Below are 17,802 nucleotides of genomic sequence, written 5' to 3'. Positions count from 1 at the left end.
CTGTGATTTTAAATCTGCTCTTGACTTGGAAGTAAGGGTGGAGATGGAACTTTGCAGGGAGGTGTGCGCTTGTACGGCATGCACCTCCCAATAAACACCGATTTGCTTCTGCCCTTTTGTCCTCCCACTTAACGCTCATTGGTTCCCGAAAACGCAGACACATGCGAGTCATCCTGGAATGAACAGCCCCTCCTGCTGGTCTCCGGAAGAACACTCGCGGCTGCCGTCTCTGGCTGGTTTTGCCCTTCCATGAAATACTCAGTACTGCGTCCTCTCGCAACAGTCAATGTTCACTTGAAGAACGCTTGCCTGTAATTTTGTACATTCACGGGACTTGGCAACCAATGAACGTGTGTTGGGGGGGGGCTGACATTTCAAATGTAAAGCAGCCAAAGAACTTCACACCCCATAACTAGTTGAAGAACAATATTTCACCCTGTGCCAACACTCCCAATTAGTTCAGCCATCGCAAAATTGAACAACTCAACAATAGAAGCTCACCGACAACACACGTACTACACTTTAGCGACTATTTCGATGATAGTTGTCCCACATTAAGCCACCCTACACGGGAGGATAGTTGGGTGCAGAATTTCACATTACTATTAGTGGTTTTTCACCCTTTCCAATCCACTGTCTAACGGCTGAAGACATTCTGATTGAAGGCTGTACAGCTCCGATGTTGGAAGACGTCCAGCAGGGTATTCTTACTGTACATTACTGGCCGCTACATTGTTTGGGGCCTCTCCAGCATATCCCATACCACAGTACTGGCTCTAGCCAGCAAACGGTGCCATTGTATAATGGCAGAAAGAGAAAGCCCCCTAAAAAAAAAACCTGAATCCAAAATTGGATTGCAAAGGGTTAAAGGAGTTTTTCTGCTACAAAGGATCCTTCGACAAGGAATTGTTAAGACAAGTGTAATACAAGCAGCACTCAGGAATCTTCTTGGTAGAAGATCGCATCTAAAGATGTATCTTTATTAGGTCCACTAAAAACGACGTTTCAACTAACGTGTGTGGTCTTCGACAACCCTTCGACAAGGAATGACTGTCGGGCACTTCAGCGCCAAACAGTCGTCCCAGTGATAATCGCTCCCATACTTTCACACAGAAGTGGAGCGAGTCAGAGATCTCTTCCAGCCGCCTGCATTCACAGTAAACAGTGCTTCACAGACAAACTTTTTACATGGGCCGATCTGCAGAAACTGATCAACGAATGATAACGAAATTAATAATCATTCGTCTCGGCACGCATTTACACTGAACGATTATTATTCAGATTTCCACAGCCTAGTGAGAATCTCAACGAATATCGGGCTGTGTAGAAGGACCTTAACCACCTTAGTGGCGCGCCCGGAAAATCTCCGAGGCTTGCTGCACTGACCATGCAGTTAAACCCACAGAAGATTGTCGTGGACAGCTCTAGTGCTGAAATGCTGGCCAGGACACACAGTTATTGTGCAACTGTACACGACTGCCTCTTCGAATTACTCCAGGAAAATCTCCGGGGACTTGCTGCGCTGACATGGTAATAATAAACCTGCCGCTGAAGGGGTTAAATGTTTCTGGAGGACACATGTGAAATAAAGTAGTGATGGATGAAACATTTATCAGTCCAAGTCGTCCAAAAAAATGCACTTAGTGCACGCTGGGTGGCCTGGACATATACGGCGGGCATTGTTTACAGGATACAAGTGCCTGACTATACGCAGAGTCATGGTAACAAGTCCCACTCCTTCACAAGTCCCCGTGGCAGCTAACTGCACATATACCCATGTACAAATACTGGAAGAAGTGCGCTTCATTTATTACATCTCCGGACTCAATCTTCTCACAGTGGGAAACTAATGGCAGCCGCTGTGCCCCCTCCCGCTGAGACGCCACCAATAAACAAGAGCCCGGTTCATTGTTTTAGGGAGATTAGTGACTCACTAAAAGCACTGATCCCCGCTCAGAGATAGCGCAGAGCCCCTCATCCTGGGGAGGGGGGACGCCAGATGCAGGGCGACACAGATTAACGCTGCATCGCCAGAAGCTTATATAAAGCAGCATCCATGGAAAACACGTCTCCTAGTCATCCCCTGAAAGAAGCGACAATACGGGCGTCTCATAGAGATGCGCCGCACGCTCTCCTTCTGTTAAATCTGCCCCAAATCGTTTAATCAGGAGAATGCTAAACAAGCCTTCATTAAGGCTGAAAGCAAACATTATGTACCCGGCTCCATGGACGGAATCCCCGCCAACTGCCCCGCACTACACCGACACTGTAGTACCCGCACAGGATGGCCGCTATTGTTCTCCACGCGGATGTCAATTCCAGCAGCGGCGTTCATTGTGAATAGTGCAAACCCATTATTATGGTCCTGTTTAATGGTGATCGGACGCTGCCGGATACACATCTGCGCATCACGCGAATCGGGAGAGTCAATGGCAAAGCTCATCACGGAATTTATTTTGCGGACAGGTTGGATTTGTCCGCCTGCGTAGTGTCCGGCGGGAAATTCTCCCCCAAAACACGGAAGGTAACACACACACCGTGATGGATGCCTGACAGAAAGGGTCATAACGCTGTGAAATCTGCCATATAGTCATTTTGATCAATTTTGCAGACATTGTTGTTTTTAAAGGGGTTTTCCTGCATCGGAGGAAAAACAAAATTAAGGAAATGGTTAAAAGAGAAAAACTAAATTCTCTCCGATCCCCCATTCCTGACCTCACTGCTGGTCTGGTTTACACTGCCAACAGCGGTGAGGCTCCGTATACATGGGACCAGAGAAACTAGGGACTCGCCTCAGCGGTCTGGAGCCGTGTAGCACCGAAGCCTATGATTGGCTGCAGCAGTCGTGAGTGCTTGGACAGGCAGCTGCTGCAGTTTGTCAGCAAAGACAGTGGCAAGGATGGGAACAGCGGCACTGGAACAGCAGGGGGCTGAAGGGGAGTATAGCTTAGTTAGGGAGGGGAATGGGGGAGGGGGGGGTTGAAGGGGAGTTTAGCCATTTCCTACAAAATAATTTTTTATTCTCCAACTCACCTTAAAGCAACCCTCCATTTCAGGACAAAATTCTGTCTGAGGACCGAAGGGTGGAGGAGGCATAATACTTGGTCTTCATCCTTAGTTTCACCTGTTCCAAGTGTTTTTTTCTATCTACACTATACACTGCTCGGTGATTGGCCAGCACTGATCTTATGAGTAGTGTTGGCCAATCGCAGAGCAGGTATGGTGCATTGGTAGTCCTAACACTACCAACGTACGCTATAGGGGATTATTAGGTAACCTATAGATCACAGTGGCCATTTGGCTGTTTGAAACCAAAAACAGGAAAAAGGACAATTGAGAAAAATCAAGTACAGGTAACATGCCCCCCCAAAAAATATTGTCCCGAATCAGAGGGTTGCTTTAAAGAAGTTGTCATAATTAGGAAAAACGAACTTGTCTAAGGGCTGTGTTTGGCATTGCACTTCAGTTTCATACTTGATTGAACGAGAAAATGGTGATAATAAAAACACGCAAAAAAAAACACAAACACAATACCGACAACACAGTAAATCCTTCAAGACACAATTGCCTACAATAGAGAAGTGTATTGCCAGCAGCACAATCTTCAACCGTTGTATTCAGGAGGGCAAAATCTAGATGCAACGTCAAAAAGGGACTCAATGTCCCAAAAATTACAATAAAAAAAAACTACAATTGCCTACAGTGTCTCTAAGGGCTTAGCAAATAATGACCATAACATAGCAAAGTTTCATCAAAAGTGAACCGATGGAGACATTGGGTCTGAATCGATACCGTAATAGTAAAATTGTCCTTGTTGCCCAAAGCAACCAATCAGAGCTCAGCTTTCATTCTCTAAACTGCTCTAAAGAAAATGAACGCGGCACCATGATTGGTTGCTATGGGTAACACAGACAGTTTTTCTTTTAGTCATTTTTTATAAATGAGGCCTATTGTACAGACCACCTTACATATGAGAGTTAAAAATGTGTGAGAAACAAATTAATCCGGCGCAAATCATCTCAACCGCCTCCTTAAAGGCCCTTTTACATGGAACGATTCGTTAAAAAAAAAAAAAAAAGAAAAGAAAAAAATTGTTCAAACAAGCAAAGCTGAAAGATAATTATTCAGTCTAAATGCAACCAACAACTAAAAGAAACGATAATCGCTCGCTTTCCGTCCGTCATTCATTTTAAGCTGGCATAAAAACCATTGATTGCTCGTTCGCTTATCATTCAGTTAAATAGCAGTGAATGTGAGCTGCATACACAGGCTGCCCGAGTGAACAAAGGAACTTGGACATAATTCCCTCATTCAAACGAGAAATTGGCTAGTCTAAACGATCTATTTTCTAAACCATATGGTATATCCTAAATGCCCAGGGTGGTAATAAGCCTTCAAGGCTGGGTTCACACAGGGCGGAATCGCCAGTGGGATGTCCACAGCGGACATCCCGCAGCAGATCAGCCACGGAAAGCCTGCCTCCAAAGCCGCAGCATTTGGTGCGCGTTTCATCGCGAATTCCTGTGCGGAATTCACCCCCTCATTGAGAGATGGCGAGTTCCGCAGCGGAGACGGCAACACAATTGACAGTCCGGATTTGCGGGTTATTTTGAAAATCTCGTCCACTTTGCTGCTACTGGAAATGTAGCAGAATTTATGTGTGGATTGTCCACACAGAAATTCCGCAGCAATTCCGCCCCGTGTGAACCCAGCCCAAACTCAAAAGCCATCTTTTGAGCAATAATCGTTTTGTGTTAACGAGCGCCTATTGTGCACTTTTCGTCCATCACTGACTTCACATCCGCATGAAATCCTCGCCTCTCGGGACAATAAGATAAGACAGACTGCACACAGAGTTCTCCACACTGATAACAGCTAATAACATTCTTTAACAGTCTCTGTCCCACTGGAGAACAATAGTGATGTATTTAGAGAACAGATCACCCACTGTTCTCTAAATATATGTAATGAAGCACTAAAGGGCTGTTTAGCCCACTAGTAGCTAATGCAAAATGATCGCTCAAAACTGTCAGTTTCTGATGAATTTCGAGGGATCATCTGTGTGTGTAAATGCACCTTAAGGCCTCATGCCCACGGCCATGTCGGACTCCACCAGCGGAATATTGCAGCAGAGTCCGACACACTGCCCCCCCAAAGACCCCAAACTCACCTCTCTGGATCCGCTGCGGGAGTCCCGTCCAGCGAGCATGCGCAGTGCAGCGCATGACGCGCCGGCGGTGGGCAGTGACGCGTATTCCTGCGACTCTTCCACTGTGCTCACAGTGGAAGTATCGCAGGACAGACGGCTCCCATTGACTACAATGGAAGCCTGACGCACGTCTATCCGCGGAAGATAGAACATGCCGCGATTTCTTTTATGCTGCGGAAATCCGCGGTAGAATTCCGCAACGTGAGCATTGGAAGGCAGAAAGCTATTATGTTCAATAGAACCTAACAGCTGCGGAATAATGCCGGGAAACGCGGCAGAAATCCGTCCGTGGGCATTAGCCCTGAGGGTGCTCTCACACAGTGTTTTAATTGTGCAAGTTTTGTGTGTTGCACAAAAAAAAAAGAATCCATGATTTAGGACGGGTCTAGCTACGGAGGTGTTTTTTCTCTCGCAACAGTTCTACGATAAAAAAAAAACGCCCATTATTTTTTAGGAGACCAGAAATAAAAAAAGATACATCACACAAATGCAATTTTTTTTTCCTATTAATAATAATAAACTTTATTTGTATAGCGCCGACATATTCCGCAGCGCTTACATAGACAGGGGATACAGAAAGACAAAAGTACAAACATTACAGAACCACAGTTAGATAGTAATCAGCTGATGGAAACAATAGGGGTGCGGGTCCTGCTCCAACGAGCTTACATACTACAAGTAATGGGGTGATACAGAAGGTAAAGGGCTGGAGATGTGCATGGTATGGCGAGGTGGAGAGTGAGGGGTGCTATACACATAGACAATGGTCAGACATTTGGCCGTGTGACGACAGAAACAGTATGACTGCAGGAGCGGTTTATGATTGAAATAGCATGCAATTTTCACACACGTGAAGAATCGCATGTACCGCAATTTTCTCATAAAATGCATTGCGGTCACAAAGAAAATGCCATGTAGTGTAATATCACTCTGTTACTGTATTTTCACACAATGGTGTGACAGAGAACGTAGAGGAAAGCCAAGAGAGAACCTAGACACAATCCAGTAAGTTTGCCTCGCGAGTCGACATCCTGTCACGCACCTCCGGCAGCCGAGGCCTACTCTGAGACAATGACAACTCCCAGAGAGAGAGTGCACCGCAGGAGACGAGACATCACAGGAAAACCTCCAGCCGTAGACAGCAGCCATCACCAGTTCTGACATTCGCCCACCCAACTCAGGAGAGTTTCACGTCTTGACAGACCCGAGAAGGAGTAGAGCGCTCTGTACGCACAATCCAACCTCACGTCACATATACCGTGAAGGAATCTGAGGAGATGTATGACAAATGCCATCGACTCAACACGTAGCCTCCTACAATACAGGCCACAGTAGGAGACAAGTCGCATCGTGTTGTAACACAAGGGTTAAGAAGGGATCTCACACAGGAAGTACTGGGCCGCAAACAAAACCTTACATGAGCGGAAGAAGCTGTAGAACAACTGGGAGTCAGGATACAAGTCTGTTCAGACCACATTTCAGGCTCCGTACTGGGCCCTGTCCGAATTCCCGAAAACACGATAAGGTAGAACCACGTGACGGAACCAGAAATGTTGTCTGAACAGAACCTTAGATGTGCATCAGCTGATCTCACCAATTTTGGTGGGTCAAGATGATCATGTAAGGTGTATGAATTCCACCAACGGCAGATGTCGGGAAAGAAAGATGGAGCAGTCGGATTTAACAGCCTGATACTTCTGTTCTCGGGGAGATAGGCCCCTCAGCGCCAGCCGTTTTAGCTCCTCTCTACATTCAAACACATGCATGGTAGGCTCACGTGTATGGGGGCGTTGGGCAAGATAGCTGCCCACCAAAAGAACATTTGGCAGACAAATATCTAATGGCCCATTCAGACAGGTGTATCCCGTCTGCGCGCTAATCCTTGTATTTCATGGACTGCATATGGACCCAATGCAACCATGCACATGAGCGAGTTGTCATATGGACCATCACTGCATGTCCTATTCTGGTCCATATTACGGCAATGTCCTTTACCGTTGCCGCTCAGACGACATCAAGATGTGCTGTCTGATGCAACCCGCAAACTGTCATCCGAGAGTGACCAAACTGAGGTCGGAGGAGTCAATATTTCTAAGATTCTCTATACCTCTAGAAAGACACACACACTTGGTCACACATGGCAGATCTGAAAATCGATTCCATACTTGTACCTGGGGCTGTTTCTGCAGAACGAGCAAGGATTTCTGCACACCTCATTAAGAAAAATGGTACAGTTGCAAAAAATTTTGGCAAACAAATCTTCCATGTGTGAATTCACCCTTACACGGGGTAGAGCATCTTTTACACGGGACGACGATCAGGTAAAAAATGATCAATGCCCCGTGTGATGGTGCTGGGGACCAGCTGACAAACGCTACTTTATGGAGGATAGCATCTTTAACTCATTGTTCTTGGAGGTACGTCGCCCCGGGTATTCAGGGTGATATGCCGTCAACATTGGTGAAAGTGTATGGGGGATGAAAGACAGCAGTAACGATCATTAGTCCGCTTCAGGCTGTGTGAACACCCTTTAAACGACTGCCAATAGACTTTGTATAAGTGCAGGACTCGCCCTCCTATTATCTCCCCGTACCCCACTGGGACATAAGAAGAAGGAAGACAACCAGACCACAAGTGCTCGATAATCCAATCATTTCCGAGAACTTCATTGATGGTTATTATGGAAGAAAACCTTATCCAGGAACTCACATTCCATATTGATGCTACTAAAAGGGAGAGGGCGTACTATAAGGGACGGTTAACCGTGATCAGTAAATTAGGGTTTTAATTTTTTTTTTTTTTTACATGAAGAACCAAATATGTTTATTATACATATTTCATAACCAGAATGACAAGTTGGTAGAACGGTTAAATATGTAAATCGCTGCTTGCCTTGGGTGCCAAGTAAAACATTGCTGACATTCTTTTCTTTTGCTCCGGTTATATATAATCTCGTTGGAACGAGAATTCGTTCACATTCACTGTACCAGTGAATGAGACCGACTGAACAAGAGCCATTTAAACCGAATGGTAAGTGAATGAGCCAACCATGATTTTTATGCCTGCATAAAATGAACAAAAAGTGAGCGATTTATCATCTGTCGTTCGATCGTTGGCTGCGTTTACACGGAACTATTATTGTTCGTTTTTGCTCATTTGAATGATTTTTTGAACAATAATCGTTCCGTGTAAAAGGGCCTTCAGTGATCTGTTTGAATTTATGACAACTGCTTCCCTGTTAGTTACATTCAAAAATGTAGCGGTCGATACACGTATATAGGCGACTACGTCTGTCATAAAGGTGACAATGACCAGTCTAGGCCAGCATCATCATAACAGACGAGGTGTAATTAGTACGGCACAAGACCATTATAACCACCGCTGTAATCGGGGAGGGGGAAAACAACACACTCTTATGTCGCCATCTATTAGAGTAGAGGGGCTCATTTGGAATCTCTTCAACTATATTATTACATTATTATGAGTTTTGTATATGTTGCTAGCCTCACGTGGACCACAGTATTAATGCAGCCCTAAGCTCTCGCTCACGACCTGAAGGTTGTGAGTTAAATCCCCGCTGGTTTAGGTAGCCGGTTCAAGGTTGACCCAGCCTTCCATCCTTCCGAGGTCGGTAAAATGAGTACCCAGCTTGCTGGGGGGTAAAAGATGACTGGGGAAGGCAATGGCAAACAGCCCTGCAAAAACAGCCTGCCAAGAAAACGTCACAATGTGACATCACCCTAGGAGTTGGTCACGACTCCGTGCTTGCACCAGGGGACTTTACCCTTTAGCTATATGTTGCAATTAGTCCTTGCGAGCGGACCTTGAGGAAGAGAGCTCATGGAGAGATCTGCATGCAGGACTTTCTTTTGACATGCAAGCACTGAGCAACGAGCGCCGTCATTGGCTGCTGCAGCAGGTTTGCAGGACGTCGCAGCAGCCTGTAAACACAGGGAGCGGAGACCAGAGGTGGCGGGGGCGACAGGTAAAAAAAAAACGCTGATTTGTTATTGTGACACATGGAGTACCTATTGACAGGGGTGTCCTTTAGGGCTCTTTTACACGAGCGTGTGGTAAAACACTGCGTGAGCCGGCGTATTGCCGCGATTTTGCACTACAGCGCCCGAAAAGTCGTCCCAGCGATAATCGCTCCTATTTTTTCACACAGGAGCGAAGATCGTTCAAGTGAATGGAGGTGCGGTGGGCCGCTCACTCCATTCACAGTAAACATGCGGTCTCTCATAGGTAAACGATGGCCTGTTTACACAGGCAGATCATAGTGCGATTTTTTTTATGCTTGCGCAAACAGAAAGGTGAGCGAATTATCATTTAGATTTCAGTGAATTCCATGTCTACACAATATATTTGACTCGGTTCACATCTAGTTTTTGCTTCCATAAGAGGCATACATTCGTTATACGTGTACTACTGTAGGGGGCTTTCAGTGCCATAGGTGGACCACTGACTTAGGCCAGGCTCGCACGAACATAATACGCGGTGAAATGATGCTTGTGTAAGCCCGGCCTTCAAGGGCTCCTTCACACTGGTGAGGGCGATATTGGGCTGCGATTCACGACCGGATATCACCCTCGCAGTCCTACTGAAAACCCCTGGATGAGAGGCATTTTCACATAGAGACAGCCGCACATCGCTGTGGGTGTTCCCTTCCCCCCGATGCGTCAAAGCCGCGGCTGGAGATCGCGATGTTTTACCACTGTTTTCAATGGGGCAAAAACCCCTAGATGTGACAGCTTTGCAGGGCCGAAGAAATCTCCCAACGCGGCTGTCACAGCAGTGGCAGGGGATCGTGATCTTCCCCCACTGCTTTCAATGGGGCCAATGCTTCTGCCACCGGCCCCATTGAAAACATGTGGAAACCCCTGGATGTGACAGTTTTGCATCCCTGCGGTGCTAAAGGGATCCACCGATGCAGCCGTCACAGCCGCAGCAGGGGATCGCGATGGTCTCTCCCATTGTTTTCAATGGGGCCAGTGCTGCCGGCCCCATTGAAAACAATGGACAATATTGCAAAAAGAAAGGAGATGCTGCGATTTGTTTTCACGCAGCATCGCACAAGTGTAAACATTGTAAATGAGAATGAAACCATTGAAAACCATTGGTTTCATAATCATGCGTTCTTACTCACTCTCCTGCGATTTTCTCGCCAGTGTGGAGCAGCCCTTAAAGCATTAATAAAAAGTATACCGCACAGTGTACATTTCCCACTGTGTCCTCCTCTATAGTACACTGTGGACTACACTTTCCTATACAGTACACATACCGATGCTGGGTATGCCATGCCGTGTGCACGGGGGTCTAGGGATAGGCAATCTTGGTGCCGACGCTGACAGCGAAGACATGTATAGAGCCTTACAATTTGTCCGTGCCGCCGTAGTCCAGCGCTCGTCACAGCTGTGAGTATATTGATTTCCTACGCTGACCGTTCTCAGGACGCTGCCACATACGCAGTAAATGTCAGTGTGACTGGTATCTCGCTAAACATTTTTATGTAGTGATTGAGTCCTGACGGAGTACAGATGTCACGCCGCGCGGCTCCGCATGAGGCTCACGCTACACAAACACTTCACACCGCTCTCTCCGCTGCCCGGATGCATCCATGGAGAGAAGTTAGCCAACAGCAATAAAAGTTTGCATGTAAACCTTGTGTATGTACAGAACGGAGTGGTTCAGATCAGGCAACGCAATACTTCAATATCTGGGGAAACGCTATTCATTGCCAGTGGTTTATGGGAATCTGTAAGATCTCATCAGCCCCTTTAAAAATATATATATTTATGGAGCTGAAAAGCTGAATCCAGAGATGTGACTTAGGCTCACATATACACCGGGAGTCCCATTCAGAGCCTTCATTTCAGATTACCATTAAAATCCAGGGTGAGATAGCACAGCATGCAGCGCTACTTTGTCATAAGGCACAACGGAGCCTGAATGAGGTCCATCCTGCACCGACTCCAGAACTTCTGATTTTACTACTATATGACTCCTAACAATAGACTGTCACAGTGTAGCATCAACAAGCTACTCTTCAGTGGTCTCCCGCTGTCAAAGTCATAGCTGTATACAGAACTTGGCACCACCTATGTAGTCCATGAATGATAGGAGTAGTCCTCTCCTTCTATGGGCACACCTATGTAATCCGCTGTATGCATGCAACCACAGCTTTGCAAGAGGAGAGAACGCCTAAGAGGGTGAATCCAAGAGTCACAACCCTGGATTCAGCTCCGATGAGCCCAACATTTTAGTTTAGTTTATTGGGCTTATAGAAGTTGAAAATCATTAGTTTCATAATTCTGCATTTTCACTCACTCTCGCATTGCGCAATTGTCTTGCGAGCATGAAGGGTGCTTCCAGCCTCACAGTATGGTTCTGCAGCTCGCAGTAATTCATACAATACAAACACTGGCTGTCACAATTCCTCTCAAAGAGCAAAGTCGGCACTTCCAACATATAAGTGTACGCAAGCCGTGGTGGCGACAAATACAGTAACACGTGCCTCAGCACTCATATACGTCTAATATCTGAATTCAATTGTACAACTATTGTTTACAATAACTGCATAAAAATACAAGGTTTTAGCAGACATTTTGATCCAAACCTGTGGGCCCATCCCGGTCGCCTGGGCATGGCAGATGGGCCCACACGTTCTGATCAAAATATGCGCTTAGAATCTTGTAATTTTATGGGTTAGTACAAACCATTGTGCAATTTTATTCAAATATTAAAGGTGTATGAGGGCTGAAGTCTGTGTTTCTGTCACAAATCCGCTCAGCCCCCCACATATATGGCAAGGTGGGTGTCGGGAGGAATAACTAATCGGCTGAAAGAGAGGTCAGTCAACAGTTATAGTGTATGGCCAACATAAGGACTAATTCAGATGGGTGCATTACAGCTCCTTGTAGGGAGATATATATTTAGTGCCAAAATGGTTCCTATGAAAAAAAGTTTTTTGGAAAACGTTTCTTGTGGCAGGACCCAATCTGGTTTTTCAGTGCTAAAAATAGGGGTGAAGACAAGCAGGTTATGATATAGCAGACGCATGTGACCACCGCAAAAAACATTAATACAGGGTGGGCCGCAGAAAAATAACGCAGCACCACACTCTTATGAACCAGCCAATCACAGCGCAGTTTTCACTTTACCTCAGCAGTATAAGGCTGGGTTCACACGGGGAGGAATCCGCCGGCAATCTTAAACCCGAGCCGAAGTAGCAAAGTGGACGAGATTTGCAAAAATCTCATCCACACACTGCGGGCCAGCCGCACGGAATTCAAAGCCGCGGCATGTCAACCTTATCGCAGTTTCGGCTGTGGACTCTCTTCTCTCTATGTGGGAGAGATGGCCGCAGCGGAATACAAGCGGCGGAGCTGCTTCAAAACTCGCGGGTTTTGAAGCTGCCTTTCTGTCGAGGAAATCTTGCGGAATTTCCGTGCGGCCCCGCTACAGTCATTCCGCGAGATTTCTGCGGGATTTATGTCCCGTGTGACCACAGCCTAAGAAATGAAGCATCACTTCGGGGAAGTAGCGATTCTCCACCACAGCTGTCAGGATCGTGGAGCGTCTGCTATTGTTTTTCATGGGGAAACCTTGAATTGCATCGCGCCGTGTGCACCTAGCACGCGGGGCGATGCTGCAGTCGGCCCCATTGAAAACAATGGGCGATGCCATGCAAGGGCCTGCTCAAAGATAGGGCATGTCGCAATGTTTTTCCCCGCATTGCACTGCCCATTGTTTTGGGGTTCATATTTGTTCGACACTTGTGTGAATCTTGTGCGAGAATCTTGGTCGTGTGAAACCGGCCCAACCTGGACAGCCCCTTTAATGATGTCCGGGCACATACAGTAGTGCTGATTGCTTCACGTCAATGGGGCTGGATAAGCAATGATCAACTTACAAAAACAGCAAATCGCAATAGTTTACCGTCATAAAGGGCCCAGACTGTATAAACTCATCTTCATGGGACTGAATACTGAACATTAGTCATACAAGCGAGGACAAAGCCCGATGCATAACTAACAGCACAGATCAGAGACAGTCCCACAATCAGACAAAGACCCTGAAGTCACGCAATTATTAATAAGTCACTTAACAGAAACCCGCAGGACAATGATCAGTCACGCACTCACGGACCACAAGTGTGATAATGTTTAGGCATTATTGTAGAGATACCGGAGAACCTCCTGAATATGGCGGCTCACTGCGCAACGCCAGAAATCATATCCCGATTTCCTATGAGTCAAACAACCACAAGGGAAATATATGGGAGACGCGGTCATCAGGAATCCCATCACGTGTAGCCACTATCCTTCATAAAGTCTAGACACGTCTAAAGGGCCCTTCACACGCCCGATAATTGGGCAAGAGCATTAACACGGTTAGAAAGTACTTTTTGGCCGAACTTCAGGCCATTTCAATATGTCGTCGATCAGCGGACGAACAAGTGAACTGCCATTCATCAGCCGATGAATAAAAATACTCGCTGGTCGGCGGCACGTCTCCCGTGAAAAGAGGGAGATCCGCAAGCGGCCCATAATAGAAGGATGAATGATGGCATTAACGATTGTCTTACCTCCAATCCTCCGCCGTGATTCAACCCAGTAACCAACGAAGCACCAATCATCAGGATTTGTCAATTGGCACAACTCTTGGTCCATATAAAAAGGACTTTTTGCGCGGTTCACGTTTTTCCGTTTTTCTGTTCCGCGATAGCAGCAGATAAATGGAATCCATAGCTGCAACAAATCCATCACGTAATGCCCACTATCAGTGCCGGATGGCCCTTATCTACTATAATGGGTGCATCGGGTTTCCGTCATGGTGACTGTATTATTACCGAAACAAACATCCTGCGCTATTTTTTCCCCCACTTTTTTTGATGAAATCTGTGTATGTGACCAAAGCCCAAATCCATAGTGACACTCGGACCCCGGCTTATACCACTACAGAACTGCAGGGGGTCTGAGTTTAACAACAATGTTTTGCCAGTTATATCATGGCCATCTAAAACCAGCCTAAGGCCGCTTTCACACCACCGAGAAAATCGTGCAATGTTTGTGTGCTGTGAGATGCACGAATACGAACCCCATTCTTTTTAATAGAATCATAAACATGAGCGGTCATTAAAAAAATTATTGCAGCATGCTCTAAGGCTTCCTACGGGGCCGAGTGTGATACCGGCCTGTGAAACTTGTCTTAATATCACGCTTGCGAATGTGCTGTGCCCCCGCGTAAGCGAGGAGTTTTTCTGTCAAAAACAGTTCCCATCACTTCAATACAGTTGCGTTCCTATGGCATCCGTGAGGGCATCGCACGTTCACCAGCATGATATTGGGCCAAGTTCCACATCCAGTTATCCCGCTTGGCCGTGTGCAGATAGCCTTTAGGGTGTCATGATGCAGCGGAGAAAAGCGTCTTACAGTTGGCATCTGATATTGTCACAGTGATTAAACTGGCCCAGTGCAGGTGCCAGCCGCCATCAGCATACTTCCGCCTCTGTTTTGCACACGTACTAGCGCCCTAATATCTCATTCACACAGGCACATGCAATTTCAGTTTCTGAACAAGAGAACCATTTTACTGCATGGGTGTTGCATGTACTTCTGTTGTGTATGTGGTTTTAAACGTGTATGCGTCATTCGTTTTTCACGCGCATAATAAATAACTAACTAATACACAAGGGTTTTAAGGCCTCCTATTGGCCGCAGCGGTCACTTGTGTCAACAAGCCACATAACCGCTGCAGACCAAGGAAACAAAGCACTGGAGGACGGAGCAGGGGTGCAGGAGCCACGGGGAGTCCAGTATTGGTGTTCTTTTTGTTTCTGACTCGTGACGCCAGTGCCACCAAGGAGCAGGCGGCACCGCCACTGTCAGATGGATCACTCCGGCTGCCATTTTTAAATGTTGCCTTCGTGTCTCTTTACACAGAGCAACCATCACTCAGATAGTCGTTCTGAAAAGTCGTTGAAGCATACGAGTGACGGCCGTTTGAAAGCTTTGACACCGAGCAATGAATATGTGTTCCTTGTGTGCCGATGCATCAGTCGTAGGGGATACGAACGACTGCAACGTTAAGACTACTTTTGATCAACCAGCGACTATTTTTTAGGTCAGCTGAAACAAAACGACTACCGAACAAATTATCACGGCTCGCCACCCTGCTGGTGTCCGCGTTCTCACCAAACTACTGCCGTTTCTATTTGTGTGACGCTAGTCGTCCTGTGTAAAGGCTGCTAACAGGGACTACGGTGACATTTCTGTCGAAAGCCCCTCTGGGGCACTCCAGAGCGATTCTACGGACCACGATGGACGTAGCACGCCTACTACTGCCGGACAGGCACCGTAGCCACATGACCCAATGCAGAAGACGGGCATTCGCTCTAGAACGTCTTCTTGACACAAGTGCTTGCATTCCGTCCTGAGAACCGAACAATAGAAAACACTCTCGGACGGATAGTTTGAGTTAGGCCTTGTCCACTCGGGCGTAAGCGTACAATGCCGCGAACCTCCCGCAGAACTGTACGCATTATAGCCTATATGCTCTGCCCGCGTACGGGCTGCAATTGGCACTGCGCATGCCCGGAAATCTGACGTCACGGACATGCGCAATTTTTATAATTTTTTCAAATTCCCTGCTCTGTTCAGTGCAGGGATGTGTATCGCACCGCGGCCCCTTGGCAATGTATTGTGTACAGACAGCGTTATATACGCAGCCCATACACAGAGAAGCCGAGCGCACTGCGATTTACTCCTCCTGCGTATCGATACGTTGTGTCTACGGAAGAAGGAAACTCCATTGACCTTCATCGCCTCCATTCAGTGTGTCACACAAGGGATATACGCATGTGTAATGTGCGGGGACAATACGCCCGTGGGAATGAGCCCTTAGGCAGGACCATCTCCTTGCGCAAGTTCTGTCCGACCGCAATATGTCGCACGAGAAAATAATACTGGGGTCTATTGTCATGCGAGCTTTGTGCGTCTCCTATAATTATTTTTCCTCTTCGACTTAAAAGTCTGAGATAGAAAGATGGCGGCAAGTTCTATTTTTTTTGGCGATATCGCCCACGCAACCCTAGATGTAAAATTGCACTCACACATAAATGTAGGTGCAATGTGTTTTTTTTTTACGTTTTACTACAGAAACGTGAGTAAGCAGGTTACTACGGAGACCACGTAACAAAAAAATAAATTAAAAAAAAAAGTTAAAAACCGATGTCCCTGGGCGAGTGCGATATATCAGTCCGAGAAACTTATTACGCTTATTGCATTGCAAAGTGGCGATTTTTACCGCAAGAGCGACGCTTCTGTAGGAGAAACGCAAGGCGCCGTTGTACATGTATTATCACACGCGTGCAAAACTGCATGTTGCTTCAGCAGTAATAACAGAACATCGCACCGCTCTCGCATGGCGATCGGATTTGCGTACAACTGTGATACGATTTTTTTACCCCCCATAACATACGCCATTTCTGAACAGAATCACCCCAAAATACAACATGCCGAGAATTTTTTTCGCATATGTAAAAAAAAGGTTCTTTGCACGTGAGATTCCTGCACCTCCTGAAGTGCGCAAAAATCGCGCATCTACAATTTCCCGTGTAAATAGACTTGCAAACCGTAAGGGGAAAAAAAAAAAAAACGCTCAGAAAAACGGTCAGTTTTTCACTAAGCAAAACCGCGCTTGACCGTGCGAACGCAGCCTTATTGGTCATTTTCCCCCAAAATGACCACAATTATGATCTTCACCCTAAATACATCCCCATGATATTGGTCATGGGGGCATCTGTACATGAGTGACGTCATAGGACAGGTAGCCACTTGTAGATTGCACTGGCCAGGAAGTACTGCAGTCCCATCACCAGACAAGCCGCAGCAGCGCATCTGCCCCATTAGATTGCAAGCTCTTGGGACAAGAGTGATTGTCAGGCTGCCACCCCCCGGGCTGATCACTAGGAGGACACATGTAGCAGCCCCGTCTTGCAGCCCCCCGCTGCGTGCACTCACCGGCCAGGAGAATAGCGCAGCGCTGCTCCCGATCTGCTCTCCCGTCCTAGTATCGATATGTCCGCCGATTGTTCCCCGCTGCCGCCTCCGGTTCACAGCCTGTACCGCTACCGGTAATATTTCCATCCGAGTGCGATCCTTCCCTGCAATGTCCAGATTCTTTCTTTCCCACTCTCAGCCTCTCTATTCTTTCTCTTCCCCCTCGATTCCCCGACGTTAGTTACACGCCAGCCTCCGCTGCACGCTCATTGGTTAGCACCCTGCGGAAAGTGGGCGTGGAAACAGAAACAGTCAACGTGATTGGAGACTAAAGCTGTCAATCTAATCCGCCAACCCGTCACCGCCTCCTTCATGTCTAAAAGCTCGGCATGTCGACAGACATGAGCCTGTCAATCACAGAGCGATGTCTCCGTGCGCCTGCTGCGATTGGCTGAATAGCTAGGGGAGGGAACAGCGTCTCCGAGGAGAGATGCAATGAGTTGATTGGCTTACTAATGGTTACATAACCCCGCCCACAAGATAAGGCGATGTTCTGATTGGGCTAGTAGATTGGTGGAACTGACACGCCTT

General features: G+C 46.9%; 1 protein-coding gene across 1 annotated transcript in view; it reads right to left on the bottom strand.

Annotated features, from left to right (window-relative positions):
• Window positions 1-17,438, bottom strand: part of FRYL (FRY like transcription coactivator) — a 285,628-nt gene extending 268,190 nt beyond the window's left edge. Inside the window, exon 1 of the mRNA XM_066573099.1 lies at window positions 17,233-17,438. The gene's annotated coding sequence lies outside the window, so the exon portion shown is untranslated. The remainder of the gene's footprint in view (window positions 1-17,232) is intronic.
• Between the last annotated feature and the right edge of the window lie 364 nt (window positions 17,439-17,802).

Source organism: Eleutherodactylus coqui, chromosome 7 (assembly GCF_035609145.1).
Source record: "Eleutherodactylus coqui strain aEleCoq1 chromosome 7, aEleCoq1.hap1, whole genome shotgun sequence".
NCBI classification, from domain to species: Eukaryota; Metazoa; Chordata; class Amphibia; order Anura; family Eleutherodactylidae; genus Eleutherodactylus; species Eleutherodactylus coqui.
Note: the sequence above shows the minus strand (reverse complement) of the source record. Positions and strands in the feature narration are given on the sequence as shown.